This window comes from Dendrobates tinctorius, unplaced genomic scaffold, assembly GCF_039654945.1.
Source record: "Dendrobates tinctorius isolate UK_male_01 unplaced genomic scaffold, ASM3965494v1 ptg000303l, whole genome shotgun sequence".
Taxonomy (NCBI): domain Eukaryota; kingdom Metazoa; phylum Chordata; class Amphibia; order Anura; family Dendrobatidae; genus Dendrobates; species Dendrobates tinctorius.
In genome coordinates, this window is record NW_027361970.1 from 658,799 (window position 1) to 677,695 (window position 18,897).

Below are 18,897 nucleotides of genomic sequence, written 5' to 3' on the forward strand. Positions count from 1 at the left end.
GGCTTCCTTCTGCAGACACGCCCTTCCTAGCCATAGCCCAATAATTCCTAGCCTACACTGTGAATGTTTGTAGCGCTGGCTCCACCTAACTGCACACACCACAGTATATACCTCCTCACTGCGGCTAAAATCAGAAGCGCTAGAAGAAGGTGCTGTGCAGGCCAGGCCTAATAGAGCAGCCGAGACAAGCCCTTTACAGGGAACCTGCCAGCCCTAAGCCGTCTATAGGTCACAGCGATACCCGGAGATCTGAGGTCTTATTCCAGAGAAACCTTCATTGTCTTATATGTAAAGGAATTGTTAAGATCTATGGGCCGGACATAGATCTCCCTGAGAATCTGCCTCCAGAACTTATTTTATATGAAACGGGGTGATACCAGTGTGAGACATGTAACGACTGACAGTCTGCTCTCCTGATCTATGTCTGGCCCATAGATTTCTCTGCAATAAAACATCAGATCGCAGATTCCCCTTCCTATGACCTGCATGCCCATATAGACAGCTGAGGAGGGTGGATACTACTGACAGGGTCCCCTTAATATAAAAGCCATCTTACAACAAACTGATGACCTATGACTATCAGATCAGTGGGGTCTGACACCGGCCCCCCACCCTCTGCTATTGGCTCCAGGGGTTGACTGTACACACTGTCATATTCAGTAAAGCTCCTAGGTAAAAGCAGAAGCACAAAATATAAAAAACTGCCCAGCTAGGAAGGGGTTAAGGGCAAAACCTGGCTGTAGCCCCTCCAAGACTCAGTGTGTATGGGGGAGACCCCCTGTAAGCAGCACCTGTCTGTCACTGCGGGGGTGTAAGCTGCTGACGGGCTCCCTCTGCCAGGACACTGACTGCCAATAGTGACGAGCCGCCATTTATGGCCTTACCCAGAGGCATGCAAGAGTTAACCAAGCGGCACTTACAGAGAAATGTGTGAGAGGTGACGGGCGAAGCATTAGCGCTAACGGGAGAGCAGCTATTGCCCTCCGGTCACCCCGGTATCCCGCCCAGCCGCCTCCGGTCACCCCGGTATCCCACCCAGCTGCCGCCAGTCACCCCGGTATCCCGCCCAGCTACCGCCAGTCACCCCGGTATCCCGCCCAGCCGCCGCCGGTCACCCGGAAGTGTTTCCTTGAAGAAAAAAGTGCGCGCAGTGACACCTCTGGTGACGAGCAGTAATGCAATGATTTTACCTCACAGCGGAAGGATCCGGACGCTCGGCGCGGGGAGGGTTTAAAGGAGGAAGGAAGCCATTTTGGAGCTTCGACTTAGAAAAACGCACGGAGAAGAAACAAAAAAAGAGGAAAATAAAGAAAACATAAACAGAGAATTCCTAGCGAGAAATCATCCATCAACAACGAGGCCCGGTGTGAAGACGAGGACATCGCGGCGGTGAGGAATCGGAAGTGCTGTGGCCGCGGGTGCGTGCGGTGAGGCCTGCGGTGGAGGGGAGCGGGTGGGGGCAGGACGCGGCCTTCCCTCAGCCCCGCGGGATGACTGACGGGGAAGTGCCGCGGTGCTGGCGCTGTGGTGTCGGCTGGAGGCCGCTGTGTTTACCGTGCGGGGGGCGACCAGTGTGACGGGGGTTCCGGCCTGGTCTGCCGGCTGTAATGGGGGCGCAGAGACCTGGTCATGGCCGCTGGTCGCGCCCCCGGAGGGTCTGCGTGCTGGGAGGTCTCGGCGGAGAGGTGCGCTGTGAATGAGGCCTTGTAGCGGGATGGTGCTGGGAGCGCAGATCCTTGTCGGGGCGGCAGGGGTTAACTGGGTTATTTGGGATCTCCTGCTCAGAAATGACTTCCCCTATGTGTATAGTATCTGTTTGTGCAGTTATTAGATGTAGGCTATGTGCCCATGTAGTTCTTAGGTGCTGCGGATTTTGTAAAATCCCTGCGGATTAGCCTGCGATTTCACACCTCATAATGGATGAGGTGTGAAACCGCTGCGGAATCCGCACAAAGGCTGTGTGCACACGCTGCGGATTTTGCTGCGGTTCCGCAGCGGTTTTGGCCGCTGCGGACCCGCAGCAGTTTCTGCTGCGGTGTACAGTACAATGATTCCCTATGGGAATCAAAAACCGCAGTGCAGACGGTGCGGAATTTTCCGCGCGGATTATCTGCGGTTTTCAATCCGCAGAAAGAATTGACATGTCAATTCTTTCTGCGGATTCTCCTGCGGTTTGCCATCTCCTCCATTGAGGAGATGAAAAACCGCAGGGCAAAACCGCAGAGCAATCCGCAGGTAAAACCGCAGGTCTTTTGACCTGCGGTTTCACCTGCGGATTGTACAAAATCCGCGCGGATGAATCCGCACCTTTTCCGCAGCGTGTGCACACAGCCAAAGAATTGACATGCTGCGGATTGTAACCCGCGCGGAAAAATCCGCAGCATGTGCACAGCATTTTCCAGTTTACCATTGAAAACAATGGTACTGTACAACGCACCTGAAACGCTGCGGATCCGCAGCAGAATCCGCACCGTGTGCACATAGCCTAAAAGGAAAAAAGAAAGTTTAAGAATATAATTGGGAGCCCTAGCCTGATCTTGGCCAGTGAGTGGGGTCGGGCTCACGGCCTGGGGGGGGCGATGAGTGGGGTCGGGCTCACGGCCTGGGGGGGGCGATGAGTGGGGTCGGGCTCACGGCCTGGGGGGGGGGGCGATGAGTGGCACTTGCTGTTTCTAAATAATGGCTCTCACTGTCCTATTAGACAGTAAGCACACCCTGAATAATGCGTGAAGGTATGTGGAATCCACCACATCGGATGCTATTAATTTTACTAAAAAATGTGTTAATTTGCGGCTGAACAGTTATTAATAGGTGTCAGTTTGGGTCCAAAAGAGCAATGACCTTTTTAATGGGCAGAGCTGAATAATCCGGTTCTCTAAAAGAGCTGGACTAGTAGGGATCACCAGATCACTGCCAGTCATGTTATCACCAGGAGAGGTCCCATGCTGTTATCAGAATCTGATGTGCACAGTGATCTGGCCAGCTTCAGAGATCACACACTATATGGTAGACTGCTTTCAAGTGCTTGCTCCCTGATTAGCAGACATGCCACCGCTATAGGATCACAAATCCCCTCCATTTTTTTTTTTTTTTTTATCATAAGTTTTAAAAGCTGTATTGCAAAGGTGCTTTTTTCTTTAGACAAGCACTTTACAATTTGACTCCTTTGCACCCCCTGCTGAACATGTACGTCACTGACGGGGTGTGCCTGTATGAAGTAGGCTCGGGAGCTGTGCACACTGTCCATATGGAGCAGGTGCCAGCTGTACCACATACTCAGCATCTGCTGAGAACAGCAGCAATCTGCTCTAGCTGCCATCACTCCTGGTTCAGTATTTCCATGCACTTTAAATCTCTTGACAGCAGCATTTTAATAGCACGATCACTGGTGTGCATGCTCACTGGTGGCCCTTGTGGGCACTGATGACGAATTGTCTGCTGAAGGTCTGTGTCATTGCCATCTTGGTACTTTTCTGAAGTTCAGCTATGGCTAAGCTTCATAGACCTTTGATTCATTTATGGCATATACTACCATACTGTGCTATTGCAGTATATAGCATAAGCAATCATTCACAGGATCAAGAACTCTAATGGGACAAAACATTTTTCTTGTTAGTATTAAAATAAATCTAAACATTTTAATATAAGCAGATTTGGCATTGCAGCTTACATAAAAGTCTGGTGTATTAAAATATTAAATTACTTAAAGTATGCGTCAAATGCCAAAAATTCAAATTGTCAGGTTTGTGTTTTTGAGTCATCACAATGCCCCACATAATGCAATAAAAGGTAATCGTTATGTTTTATCTACCCCAAAATGTTATCAGTGAAAATTGCAACTCGACCCAACCAAAACTATTTCTTGCATAGCTCCAGCCACCGCAAAATAAGTTACTGGGATCCAAAAATGGCAACAAAGCATTTTTTTTTTTTTTTTACCACTAAAATCTAAGGCTGTGTGCACACGATGCAGATTTGCAGCGGTTCCGCAGCTGATTTTTCCGCGCGGAAACGCTGCATATCCGCATTGTGATGTACAGTAGCCTTAAAGTCAATGAAAAAAAAAAACCGCTGTGCAGACGCTGTGGATTTTTCCGCACGGTTTTCCTGCGGTACAAAATCCGCAGCATGTTACTGCTTTTGTGCGGTTTTCCACCTCCCCTGTCTCCAAATCCGCAGTGGAAAACCGCACAAAAACCACATTAAAAATGGAAGAAATCCGCAGGAAAAGTGCAGGTCATTTGACCTGCGGATTTCTTCCATTCTGCGCGGAAAAATCCGCAGGGCTAAAAAGTCCATCTGCACTCAGCCTTAGAGGGGAAAATAAACTAGTTTGGTATTCCTGTAATCATCGACATTCAGAAGTACAACTTGCTCCGCATATTGTTAAATTGCTGAATAAATAAGTTATGGCTCTTGGAAGAAGGGGAGGAAAGCGCGCTGAAACAATAATATGGTCTTGTCCTGAGAACGTCTTTACGTCTTAAGATTCGTGGTTTAATTGTTCACGATCTATTCAAGTAGTCTGTGTAGGGATAGAGAAATGCCAGTCATAAAGCACTGTGCCCACTGTCTCCTGCTGGCGTCATTCCTTAGGGGTGACTTCTTAATTTCTCTGCCACCACATCCTTGCTTACACATGCACACTTGGCTTGGCTGAGTGCACATATGTTCTAAATGGCGAGAGGAGATCTGGTGGCTTATATCTCAAGAACAAAAGGATCAGGCATGTTCAAATTCAGCATGCCCAGTCCTTCATTCCCCCACTGATATGTCGGAGATGCGTGTTTACAGGTGGGTAGCTGCACCCACTGACCTAGACTGAGCTCCTCACTAGTTTGTCCAGGACAAGCTCACTTGCAATCTTGGATTGTAAATATCCTTCAGGCCACACCCACATGTACTTTTGTGACTCCGCCTACAAACTTGCATCCTGGGAGGTTACTGTATGTATACTGCAGTCACCCTCTTATTTTGGAAATTCAGAGTACTGACACATCATGTTGGTGCGGTATTGCAGGACTAGTCACATGCCAGTATCCTGCCCCTCCTCAGTCTGGTGTGTTTGTTTCTTGAAGGCTGGTGTACTGGTTTAGCTGGGAGTGCTTTGCATGGTTCAGTGCACTCTTCAGTGTGGTGCAGACATCTTAAAGGGGTTGTTCAAAGTTTGGAAGTTATCCCCTATCCAGAAGTCCTGTATTTAAGAGGGGAAAATTTGTTTTTACTTTTGCAACAAACACTGGATGCTCCCACATATATCTGTATAGGAAAACACAAGAAACTACCCTTTTTTGTAGCGTGTATATGCTGACAGTTGTTGCCAATAGTGTGCCCTTGGCTTTAGGGCAGGTGCAGATGATACTATTAGGCCGGGGTCACACTAATCGGCCTAATAGTACGTAGTTTAATACGGTCCGTAGTTTACAGGCGTAATAGGGATGAATGACCCCTAAGTAGTGCTCCGTAGGTCATCCGTAAGCAAGCTGTGGTTGCGTATTTTGCGCATGTCTGCATCCGTATGCAATCCGTATGGCGAGATTTTCTCGCCGCCTTGCAAAATGGACATATAATGGAGCCCTATGACAGGGTTTATAACAGAAACGAAATAATAGATATAGACACATAGAATGCATATATATATCCACAAGTCATTGAGATATATATATATATATATATATATATATATATATATATATATTTCACAGAGTTCTTCATAGTAGAATAGCCGCTAATTAAATTGCCGGCTTCTATCGAATCCTTCCCCAACCCGACATGAAATGACACATGGTTTACATTCAGTAAACCATTTCATGTTTTTTTTTATATGTCCTTGACTAATAATTAGATGCTGGTTTGTGTGCAAAATTTGGGAGTTGTAGTTATTTTAAGGGGTTAATTCGTTTATAAAAAAATGCGTGGGCTTCCCATTGCCCTGTAGCGGTGGCGAATGGGTTAATCTAACAAAGGGTTAATGTCACCTTACAATCGAATTGTGACTTTAACCCTTTGTTAGATTAACCCACTCGCCACCAATATAGGGCAAAGGGAAGCCCACCCATTTTGTAACAACGAATTAACCCCTTAAAATAACAACTACAACTCCCAAATTTTGCACACAAACCCTCATCTAATTATTAGTCAGGGACATATAAAAAAAAAATGAAATGCTTTACTGAATGTAAACCATGGGTCATTTCATGTCGGGTTGGGGAAGGATTTGATAGAAGCCGGCAATTTAATTAGCGGCTATTCTGCTATGAAGAACTCTGTGAAATATAAATACATATGTTTGTCACAATGATGTATGTATGTGTGTGTGTATATGTGTGTATATATATATATATATATATATATATATATATATATATATATATCGCACCCCAATTTTCAGTAGGGAAAAAAAAATGTGTCAAATGGGGGTCCGTCTTACAGTCCGAATTCAGCTTACCTGGGAAGGGATCCAGCACAGGTGGAGAAGTAGTCACAGGGGTCATTCAGTTGTCCAGGCTCGTGCTGGGGCAGATGTGCTGGGGCAGATGTGCTGGGGCAGGTGGGCTCTGCGGTGGTGGCAGCTGTGCTGGGGCAGGGGCAGCAGGGCTGGCGATACATCCAGCTGCAGCGACTTGAATGTAGTACTCGAGCACACCGGAGAGACTGTTTGCACCCGAGTATGGATAACGCCTTTTCGAAGCACAGTCGCTCAGCACTAGTAATATCCCGTATAAATTTTATATTTCAGTTTGTAGGTTTACAATGCTATTAAAGTGACTATTTGAAGCCACGATTCTACTGTAATTATTAATCTCTCAAACTTAGAGCCAATCTGGCAAAAATGGTCATATACTTAATCGGCACCATAAATTTAATATAAAACTGTTCAGACAACTGACAGCAAAATTACTGTATACCAGTGTTATCGGTCTGAGTGCGATCTGACAATATCGTCTCACCCAGACCAATATTGTTCTATGGGGGTTGTGTACCTGTCCAACTTCTGTTTTCTTGGATGATTCTGGTCTCAGGGGAAAAATAGCATGCCTGAGTTTGACCTTGGGATCACACTTGGCAATCCAAGTCAGTGAGTCCATGGAAACAATCAGGCTGCACTCAGATGACATGTAGGTGCAGCACAATTTCCACAGAATGGAGCAGATGGAGGAATTTTTTTTGTCTTCTCATCTGAGAGAATTAGATCACTTTTTTTTTTTTTTTTTTTTTCCTCGGATGACAAATCCGCTCCTCTGCACCTAGTCTTACTGAGACACTTGTTAGGCTTTGTTTACCTCTCGTTTTTCCGGCTTCTCCTGCACACACCTCAGGTTGGTTAGCTCCTTCTTCCTTATATCCTAGTGTAGAGGTCTGTGACTCGCTGTGAGAGACATCTGCTTAGGCCTGTTTCACGCTTCCGTTTTTGAGAGTTGCATTACCGGCGGACCTTGACGGATGGCTATCCGTTGGATCCGTTTTTTTGGCGTCCGCCGACATGCCCGGACGGATCTATCTCTCTCTCTCTCTCTCTCTCTCTCTCTCTCTCTCTCTCTCTCTCTCTCTCTCTCTCTCTCTCTCTCTCTCTCTCTCTCTCTCTCTCTCTCTCTCTCTCTCTCTCTCTCTCTCTCAGTAATCTGGGACTTGAGAACTGACAGTTTGATCACACTCATCAAACATAGTGTTTGACGAGTGTGACCAACTTTTTACTACTGATGCTGCCTATGCAGCATCAGTAATAAAAGATAGGATATAAAAAATGTTGTTATTCTTGCCCTCTGACGTCCCGCGCAGCCGTTCCCAGTAATCCTTTGCGAAAATGCCTGCGATGGCGTCCGTTCTCGTGGTAATTCGCGATGACGTCGAGACTTCGTGATCCCGTGAGAACGGACGCCATCGCGGGCATTTTCGCAAAGGACTACTGGGAACGAGAGCGGGAAGACGTCGGAGGGTGAGAATAACAATATTTTTTATTTTTAAATTCTATTTTTTACAGGGATATGGTACCCAAAGCCCGGAGGACAGTCTCCTCTCCTCCGGACCGTGGGTACCATCCGCAATTGTTCTGCTTACTTTCCACATGGTGTGCACAGCCACATGCGGGAAGTAAGCGGAACAATGCATTCCTATGTGTGCAGGATCGCCGCGATTCCGCAAATTAATGAGCATGCTGCGGTTTTTACCGCGAAGCGATTCCGTCGCGGTAAAAACCGCAGCATTAGCACAGCATTGCGGAATCCCATAGGAATGCATGGGATGCTTATTCGCGTTTTCGCGGCAAAATCGTGCGGTTAAAACCGCCGCGGAAACGCAAAAAAAGCCACGTGTGAACTCAGCCTTAGTCTCAGTAATCCGTATATTGTGTTTTTGCACTTTCTCATTTCTTTCTATGGGTAAGGCTGTGCAGATTTGTGTGCAGAATTTTCTTCACAAAAACTGCATGTCCTGGCACAAACCATAGGTGCAGTTTTAGTGCATTTTTTGCGCCGTTCTTGTTCTGATTCTATGCGTTTCTTATACATTTTTTTTTTTTAATGCAGTTTTTGATTTGATGCGTTTTTTATGCGGTTTTGCTTACGTTTTTCATGCAGATTTGTCTGCATTTTTGTAAAGCCAAAATAAAGAGAAGAAAATTCAAAAAGAAAAAAAAAGTGATGTAATTTCCTGGTCCAGCCTCTTCTCAATCTCCATTTTGGAAAGCCTCATAGCAAACTTTGTTCTTTATCCAAAGAGCAATGGTATATACCCCTTATGATATAGTTCAAAAAATACTCCATGAAATTTTGAAATTATAACTTTATTCCAAAAACGATAAAGACTTTATGACCAACATATAGTAATTTATTTTTTAAAAAAATATATAAATGTTTCAAAATTAATTAATTGGTGCAACAAACAAGACTGTTGCCTTACAAGAACGAATATGGTCTCAAACAGGTGTAAGCAGGTCTGGTGGAGGCAACGCTGAACTTTATGGCAGACTTTATCATCATGTACCTGCCTTATTGCTTGTCTTTGACCCTTTCAACTAATTTAAAATGGTAAAAACACAAAAATTGACCTTGGTTTGAGTTGGTACACATGCAGCATATAAATGCATGTTCACATGGCCAAAAAGCATACAAAACCTACAAAAGACAAAATGAAAAAAGCCCGGCTATAATTATATAAGTAAAAAGCAAAAGTGCATTTAAATCATACAGAGTTCTTAGTAATACTGTATTTGATCAAACATAGCATAAAAGCCGTCCCACCATCGACAAGGTGACTCTGTGGTCGGGGCGGTCCTACACTGTCTAGTATTAATAACCTTATGTGTCAAAGTTGACGTCTGTGTGAACAAGGGCAGACAAGGACCGGGTCCCAACCACTGGACACCAGTCAGGGGAAGCCTTTAAATACAATTTAAATACAAAGAAATTAAGCTCAATTTGTGTTTTTTCTTTGTATTTTTGCATTCTGTGCAAGCTGGGGTGTGGCCTCCCTCTCCTGAGCTGGAAATCACAGTAGTAGGAATATTTTATTGGAGGCCGCTGATAGCGGCCGGTCATCACGCTGTTGTGGTGGTGGAGGCAGAGGCCTTGCCCGCACACTGTGTGACCCCCATGACAATGTCCGGTAATGTTGCGATCGGTGCAGGGTCTTCGAATGCCGATAGTAGAGCATGCACACTTGTCATGAACTTTGTCTGCCTTTCCGGTGACATTAACCGAGCCTTGCTGGATATACTGGCACCAAATAAATCCAAGTAATCTTCCCTTGAAGATTTGTTTATGAGATCGATCGTGTCATTTACCCCTTTTAGTTGTCTCATCCATTTTTGGGGGGATTTGCTTTTTTTGGGCTGTGGCTCGGTTAATGCCACCCTGGATTGGCAGCTCTTTCTGTGTTTGTGGCGGGAGCATTTTGGGGCGCAGAACAAGATGCTGTCCCTGAAGATGACTCGGCCAAACCGACAACAGAATTAGATGGATAGTTAGATCCACAGAATGAAGATCCATCCATGGAATCAGAGTGGTTCCTGCTAGCTCTTGGCTACTGTCTTCTGCGTGCTCAGGAGCCGAAATGTTTCCTTCAGTGCTGTGATAAAACCAAAAAAACAAGTCTTCAGCATTAATTCAATTTTTTAGTCATTACGACATTCAAATCATATCTAACAAATCGCCTTCTCAAAGTTCTGCTGGTTATCAAAAAACTCAAGTTGTCATAGAGACTAAAGTGGATTTTGGCCGGTGATGAACCACTCTTCCCAATATTGTTTTGTATTTTTTGGAATCGATCTCGTACCGACCTCCAACGTTGCTTAAGATCTTTATCGAAAATAAAAAATCACAGCGCATTATGATCCTTGCAATACGTTTTAAAATTAATAATAGTTATGTTTAACCCCTTAACGACTGCCGATATGCCTTTTAACGGCGGTAATTAAGGGTACTTAAACCACAGCGCCGTTAATTCACGGCGCTGTGGAGAAAGTAAATAGTGCCCCCCCAGTGTCGGATTTTCTCCGGGGTCTTGGCTGCCGGGGGGTAGCTGAGACCCCAGAGAACATGATTCGGGTCGTTTTTTACCAACCCCGCTTTTGCAATCGCCGTTATTAACCCTATAACGGCGACCGCAAAAAAAGCAGCGATTTTGTATTTAGTTTCTCTTTCCTCTGATGTGATTGCACATCAGAGGAGAGAGAAATAAGGTCCCCGATTTACCCCCCCCCCCCCCCGTACCTCCCGGTGGTCCTGGGTCCCTGCGGCTTCCTCCGGTGGGCGCCGCCATCTTGGATCCAGAGAAAATGGGGGACGCATTTGCAGTCCGCCCGCCCGGAATCTGCAGGCTCCGGCCGGCAGATTCCATTCATTCATTTTGATCACTATGTTTGCGCCCAAACAGTGGTGTCCCCCCCCCCCCCCCCATATGGGGTATCAGCGTACTCAGGACAAATTGCACAACAACTTTTGTGGTCCAATTTCTCTTGTTACCCTTGATAAAATAAAACATAGCGGGCTAAAAAAATCATTTTTGAGGTAAAAAAATTTTTTTTTAATTTTCACGGCTTTGCGTTTATAAACTTTTGTGAAGCACTTGGGGGTTCAAAGTGCTCACTACATATCTAGATAAGCTCCTTCAGGGGTCTAGTTTCCAAAATGGTGTCACTTGTGGGTTTTTTCCACTGTTTAGGCACATCAGGGGCTCTCCAAAAGCGACATGGCGTCCAATCTCTATTCCAGCCAACTCTGCATTGAAAAAGTCAACGGTGCTCCTTCCCTTCTGAGCTCTGCCGTGCGCCCAAACAGTGGTTTACCCCCACATATGGGGTATCAGCGTAATCAGGACAAATCGCACAACAACTGTGGGGGTATGATTTCTCCTGTTACCCTTGTAAAAATAAAAATTTGGGGGCGAAAAGATCATTTTTGTGGAAAAAAAAAATTTTTTTTTTCTTTTCACGGCTCTACGTTATAAACTTCTGTGACGCACTTGAAGGTTCAAAGTGCTCACCACACATCTAGAGGAGTTCCTTAAGGGGTCTAGTTTCCAAAATGGAGTCACTTGTTGGGGGTTTCCATTGTTTAGGAACATTAGGAGCTCTCCGAACGCAACATGGCATCTGATCTCAATTGCAGCCAATTCTGCGTTGAAAAAGTCAAACGGCGCTCCTTCCCTTGCGAGCTCTGCCGTGCGCTGAAAAAGTGGTTTACCCCCATATATAGGGTATTGGCGTATTCAGGAGAAATTGCACAACAAATTTTGTGGTTTATTTTCTCTTTTACCACTTGAGAAAAATAAAAAAAAAATTGGTTCTGAAGTAATTTTTTTGCAAAAAAAAAGTTAAATGTTAATTTTTTCCTTCCACATTGCTTTAGTTCCTGTGAAGCATGTAAAGGGTTAATAAACTTCTTGAATGTGGTTTTGAGCACCTTGAGGGATCTAGTTTTTAGAATGGTGTCACTTTTGGGTATTTTCTGTCATGTACACCCCTCAAAATGGCTTTAAATATGATGTGGTTCCAAAAAAAAAAAAAAGTGGTGTTGTAAAAATGAGAACTTGCTTGTCAACTTTTAAACCTTATAACTTCCTAACAAAAAAAGTTTATTTCCAAAATTGTGCTGATGTAAAGTAGACATGTGGGAAATGTTATTTGTTAAGAAATTTATGTGACACTTCTCTCTGATTTAAGGGCATAAAAATTTAACGTTTTAAAGTTGCAAAATTTTCCATATTTTCGCCATATTTCCATTTTTTTCATAAACACAAAACATATCGAAGAAATTTTACCACTAACATGAAGTACAATATGTCATGAAAACCGTCTCAGAATCAGCGGGATCCATTAAAGCGTTCCAGAGTTATAACCTCATAAAGTGACAGTGGTCAGAATTGTAAAAATTGGCCCGGTCATCAAAAATGAAAGTTGAAAAAAGTCAAAATGATGCTCAGTAATGTGTGGCCTCCACGTGCCTGTATAACCTCCCTACAATACCTGGCCATGCTCCTGATGAGGCGGTGGATGGTCTCCTGAGGGATCTTCTCCCCGACCTGGACTAAAGCATCCGTCAACTACTGGACAGTCTGTGGTGCAACGTGACATTGGTGAATGGAGCGAGACATGATGTCCCAGATGTGCTCAATTGGATTCATGTCTGGGGAACGGGCGGGCCAGTCCATAGCTTCAATGCCTTCAACCACATGAGGTCTGGCATTGTCCTGCATTAGGACTAGGGCCAACTGCACAAGCATATGGTCTCACAAGGGGTCTGAGGATATCATCTCGGTACCTAATGGCAGTCAGGCTACCTCTGGCAAGCACATCGAGGGCTGTGTGGCCCTACAAAGAAAATCCACCCCACACCATTCCTGAACAAATGCCAAACCGGTCATGCTGAAGGATGTTGCAGGCAGCAGATCGCTCTCTATGGCGTCTCCACACTCTGTCACATGTGCTGAGTGTGAACCTGCTGCCTGCGACATCCTTCAGCATGACCATTTTGGCATTGGGTCAGTAATGGTGTGGGGTGGGATTTCTTTTGAGGGCCAGGCGTTGTAGGGAGGTCATACAGGCCTCACACAATACTGAGCATCATTTTCAATTGTTTCCACTTTCATTTGGGGTTTCTCTCCAAATCCATTCCTCCATTGGTTCAAAAACTTGATTTCGATTGATGATTTTTCTTCAGACAGCTAGGTTCTGATATTCAAAGCCTCGGAAGCTTAAGCCCTTCACAGGCTTTAAAAATCGGCCCCCAGTCACTGGCTTTCCCTGTCTGGACTTGGGGGAAAAAAATGGCATGGGCTCCCGCACAATTTTCAAGTCCAGAGAGGGAAAGCCAGCGACTGTGGGCCGGTTTTTTTTTTGTAGCCTGGGAAGGGGATAATCTACCTAGGCTATGAATATCAGCCCGCAGCTGTCTCCAGAGCCTTTTATGGCTATTAAAATAGGGGACCCCCCCTCCCAAAAAAAAAAAAAAGACGTGGGGGGTCCCCCTATATTTTTTAGCCAGAAAAGGCTATGCAGACAGCTGCGGGCTGATATAGCCGAAGAATGGGCCATGGATATTGCCCCCCCCCGGCTACAAATCAGCCCGCAGCCGCCCCAGAAATGGCGCATCTCTAAGATGCGCCAAATCTGGCGCTTAGCCTCTCTTCCCATTCCCGTGTAGCGGTGGGAGATGGGGTAACAAGGGGTTAATGTCACCTTTGACAGGTGACATTAAGCCAGGTTAATAATGGAGAGGCGTCAATAAGACGCCGATCAATTATTAATCCTATAGTGAAAAAAACACAAATTTTTTTTTAATGATCTGAATTTTACCATACTTACGAATACACCTCGATCACCTGTAACAAAAAATAAAATGATATACCACCTGTTCTGACGTAGTCCAATCAAAATCGAGTGTCCCACGATTATAGTGGAGAACAGTCACATCAGGAGATGTGACTGCTCTCCACAGCTTCCAAATCACACTGACAGGAGAAAGCTCCTGCAGTGTGACTGCGCATGCGTGAAAGTTTACCGGAGTTCATTGAACTTTCCGGACTCTCACTTTACGGCAATTCACGCAGGTCAAGTACTGTAAAGTGAGATCCCGGAGTTCATTGAACCGCAGGAAACTACCGGCGAGCAGCGATCACTGCAGGAGCGATTTAACTCTTGCAGTATGTCACCGGAGGACATTGTGGGACACTAGAATGGATTACAGCGGACCAGGGTTTTCTTTTATTATTTACAGTTGATCGAGGGAGGGCTTCGTATGTGGTGAGTATGTTGGTTATGTGTATGTAATGTTTTTGTTTTTAACCCATTGTGGTCATTCGCCTGACCACGGGACAACTCTCCCATCATATTTGGATGGGAGCAGTTGTCCCATCCGACGAACGACTACAATCAGTCACGACTGACGCACAGACTGACGCACAGACTCCATACTTACTAAGTCAACATACGCCTCACATCGATCCCCATGCGACGGTACGACTCCATTTTCTCTACACTCAGCACATACACTCCTCCTGTGACATCACTTCCCTTTCCTGCGTTTTTTGACACCCAAAACTGCACCAAATCCGCAGCAAATCAGCAGATCTTTTTTAGATCTGCGGATTTGCCTGACACAGTGGGAGTCTATGGGTGCAGAAACGCTACAGTTCTGCAGAAAAGTGACATGCTGCAGAAAATAAAACGCTACGTTTGTGTGGATTTTTCCGCAGCATGTGCACATCAAGTCTGCGATTCCCATAGACTAACATTGGTTGTGCACTACACTACGGATTTGAAGCAATTCCGCGTGGAAAAAGACGCTGTGGAACCGCAATTAAATCCGCACCGTGTGCACACAGCAGAGTAGACATGCTGCAGATCTCAAGCACACTGCAATTCTCAAAATATAGCCTTAGGCTTGCTTCACACTAGCGATTTGGGCCGCAAAGCACGGCCGCCGCTAAGCCCTGCCCCCTCCGGTCATCTCCGCCTAGTATCGCACACGGCTGCATGCGATCTGCACACCCTATCTTTAGCATAGGGTGCGCTAGTAGAATTTTGCGTGCCCTGCGCGCTTTTGACGGTGCGCTGAACGCACCATGTTGCATTTTTGTGCGCTCGGAGCACCGTCAAAAGGACGCAGTGCACGCAAAATTCTACTAGTGCACAGTCAGCGCACCCTATGCTAAAGATGGGGTGTGCAGATCGCATGCAGCCGTGTGCGATACTAGGCGGAGGTGACCGGAGGGGGCGGGGCTTAGCGGCGGCCGTGCGCTGCGGTCCAAAACGCTAGTGTGAAGCTAGCCTTAGCGCACATTTTCTGCTACATGTGGTTTGGGCAGCTGATGTGGTGGTATTGTTACATAATGTCACACTTCAGATCATTCACTCGTCTGTAAATGTTTGTTTTGATAGTCAGTTGGGTCTCGCTTGTGTGACCACATTCTAGTATGGGGTTTTCACCCTCTGAGGATATGACCTTTCTGAAACAGCAAGCTTTATCACAGTTGGCCAAAGGAAGAGCTTTTATCCATAATTGGTAAATATTTGGGGGTGATATCCTTTTGTCTTCCATCATTGCTGGTACTTGTGTGACCTTTGGATACTTGAAGCTGAGAGTTAAAGATTTCATCCATATTAGAGTGTTGTCTGGTTTGGCTGTCTAATGTGTGGAGCTCCCGGATCGGTTAGCGATCTTCCTCTTGAGTCACCACTCACTTGCCCTGGATGACACGGCCATAAATACATGTAAAGGAAAGTATATAGTGCTTTTCTTTTTAAGTTATTAAACTTTTTTTTTTTTTTCAATCCAGGAAAGCAAGCTTTAAAAGGAATCTGTCACCCTTTTTTCGACAATGAGCTGCCGGCACCGACATCAGGGGCTTATCTGCAGCATTCTGTAATGCTGTACATAAGCCCCCGATGTAACCTAAAAGAGAAGAAAAAAGTTAGATTATACTAACCGTTAGGGCCCCGTCATACACAGCGAGATCGCTGATTTTGTGACGCATCAGCGATCTCTCCAGCGATATCGCTGTGTGTGACAGGTATCAGCGACCGGCCCCCCTGCTGGGTATCGCTGATCGTGCACGATCGTCCTGGGCCATTTTTTGATCGTTGGTCTCCTGCTGGCCAGCGCGCAGCGATGCTGGACGCTGGTTTCCAACGAAAACATCGGGTAACTAAGAGCCACGCGGCTCTTGGATACCCGCTGTTTACCTTAGATACCAGCTTGCTCGCTGGTCCTGATCGCTGCAGGGGCTGTCTAACGATGTCCCAGCGATCCCATCCATGTCGGATCGTTAGTGGGATCTCTGGGACATCGTTATGTGTAACGGGGCCTTTAGATTATACTCACCGAGGAGGGGGGGGTCCAGTCTTGGTCTGATGGGTGTTGCGGTCCGGTGCCTCCCATCTTCATACGATGCCGTCCTCTTCTTTCCTTCCTGTTGTGGCTCCTGAGCATCGTGTGAAGACGGGAGGCACCTGACCGCGACACCCATCGGACTGGACTGAACGCCAGGGTGAGTATAATCTATCATAACTGTTTTTTCTTATCGTTCAGGTTACATCGGGGGCTTATCTACAGCATTACAGAATGCTGTAGATAAGCCCCTGATGTCTGTGCCGGCAGTTCATATTTGAAAAAAGGGGTGACAGATTCCCTTTAATGGAACCAGTCCAATTCTGTAAAATAGTTCTTCCCCATGCAACCAGGAGTTTAGGTACCATGTGAGCTTGGGAACCAATAACCGTAACCCAATCTAGAGTAAAGAACACTGAAACACCAACATGGAACAGGCAACTGATAATGTGAGACAAGAATAAGCTAAATTAAAATTACTTTTACTAAAGCTAAATCTAAAAGGACGTGAAGGAGTTGCAAAACAGTAGACCAAAAAGCGCACCCCATGAAAACAAGGTGTTCTTTGGCTTTGAACACGGACCCCTTTACTCACCACTAATTAGAACTTTTGAATGTCATGTTTACTCCGATGGAAGTGTAAACCTTTAATTAGATGACACAACAACAATTGGATGCCTCCTTATTAAATATTTCTCAGAATCCTGCTGCATATACTCATCGTTGCCTGCCTGAAGTTATCCAACACTTATGTGTAGCTCAGGGAGTAATGTAATAGGAACGCTCTCCTAGTCAAAATCAGGGTATGCTTTTGCATTAGATTCGTAATTGACTCTATGGAAACTTTTTTTTTTTCTTTTATAAATCCCTTCCTCTACCCACCGCATTAGTCCTACGATCGTGTTCATGAGTGGTAAACTAAGTATTTGCACTGTCATTAATAGCAGTTATTCATCACTTGTGTTTTCCTGGCTGTGATGAGTGTCGCATGATGCGTTTTTTGCATGCGTTTCTACTGCACACAAAGTGCAGCGCTAAAAACGCTAATGTGAAAGTAGCCTTAGGGTATGTGCACACGTTGCGGATTGGACTGCCGAATCATCTGCATCGCTTGGCAGAAAACGCTGGCCAAAATGCTTGCGGAGTTCATGCGAAATTGATGCGGATTGTCATGTGTTTTTTGATGTGCAGATTTGCCTTACTCGGTGTATAGTCAATGGGTGCAGAAACGCTGTGTTTCTGCACAAAGAATTGACATGCTGCGGAAAAAAAACGCAACAAATCCGCTCGGATTTTTCCGCAGCATGTGCACAGCAATTCTCAAATTCCCATTGACTATCATTGGTAGTGTACTACACTGCAGATTTGATGCAATTCCGTGTGTCCAAAAACGCTGCGGACAGGCATCAAAATCCGCAACGTGTGCACACAGACTTGGGGTACCGTTACACGCACCAGCGATCCCGACAATGATATGGATCGCTGGTGCATCGCTAAGTGGTCGCTAGTGAGCTGCCACACAGGCAGATCTCACCAGCGACATCGTGGGGGTCGCTACTTACCTGTCAGACGCGGCGATCCTGACGTCCACGCGTCGTTCGTCGGCGCCACAGGAAGCGCCCGACGAGAAATGATCCAGGACCTTCTCGCGCGACCAGCTATAATCAGCGGGGGGAGCCGGTCGGAGGTAAGTATCACATGTAGCGATATCGCTAGCAATATCGCTGCTACGTCACAAAATCGGTGACTTTACAGCGATATTGCGAGCAATATCGCAGTGTGTAATGGGGGCTTTAGGGTGGCCAAAAGCCCACAACTATTTTTTGTTTTAGTGTTTGCCCGTTGAGTCAATACATTTTAATACATTGACCTTTAAACAGACATGGCGAAATAGCATGTTTTTGTATTTTTAAAATATATACATAATTTTAATAAGGGAATAAGGTGATTAACAGCATTTAAAGAGTTATCAGAAGTAGATGCAGATGTGCTGCTCTGCACATGGCTGTTAGAGGCAGATAATGGCTGAATAACAGTCATTCTGTGAAAGATGCAGTCTCCTGCAAAAAAAAAAGCTGACCTCGCATGCTAGGACATGTGATGGGAAGGGGGTTCCCTTCATAACTGGGTATTGTTGGATAGGGCATGTAAATATAAGCACTTCTGGAGTTTATTGCTTGTTAACGTTTTCAGTTCAGAAATTAACATGCATCGGACCATTACCATAATGTAATTTTTTTTTTACTTAAAATGGTGGTGCGTGTTAGTCCAAATTTACAGAATTTTACAGAAGTGGGTGGGGGTTGGAGCAGGGTCGTTGCAGCTCAAAGGCCTCACAGTTCACGTTGATGTTCTCATTGCATGTCTGCTACAGAGATCTCAATCTGCACATGTGCTACTTTCAGTGGACATTTTCCCGAAGCCCACCCTTAGGAAATCAATGGAAAGTGCGGGGACTCCGCTTATCGCCAACATTTCCTGAAATCGGAAAGGACAGGCAGGACACGTTCCCACAAGTCTCGGGGTCGCAGCATCAACCCACTCCCACTGCCTCCTCTAGCAGTGACCCTGA

At 45.6% G+C, this 18,897-nt stretch overlaps 1 protein-coding gene across 3 annotated transcripts in view; it reads left to right on the forward strand.

The window, feature by feature from the left end:
• The first annotated feature begins 1,177 nt into the window (after positions 1–1,177).
• The window catches only part of LOC141073477 (probable ATP-dependent RNA helicase ddx6), a 55,052-nt gene continuing 37,332 nt past the window's right edge, over positions 1,178–18,897 (forward strand). Inside the window, exon 1 of one of the 3 annotated variants that reach the window (XM_073560712.1) lies at positions 1,178–1,427. The gene's annotated coding sequence lies outside the window, so the exon portion shown is untranslated. The remainder of the gene's footprint in view (positions 1,428–18,897) is intronic. The other 2 variants (XM_073560710.1, XM_073560711.1) reach the window with 2 other exon arrangements.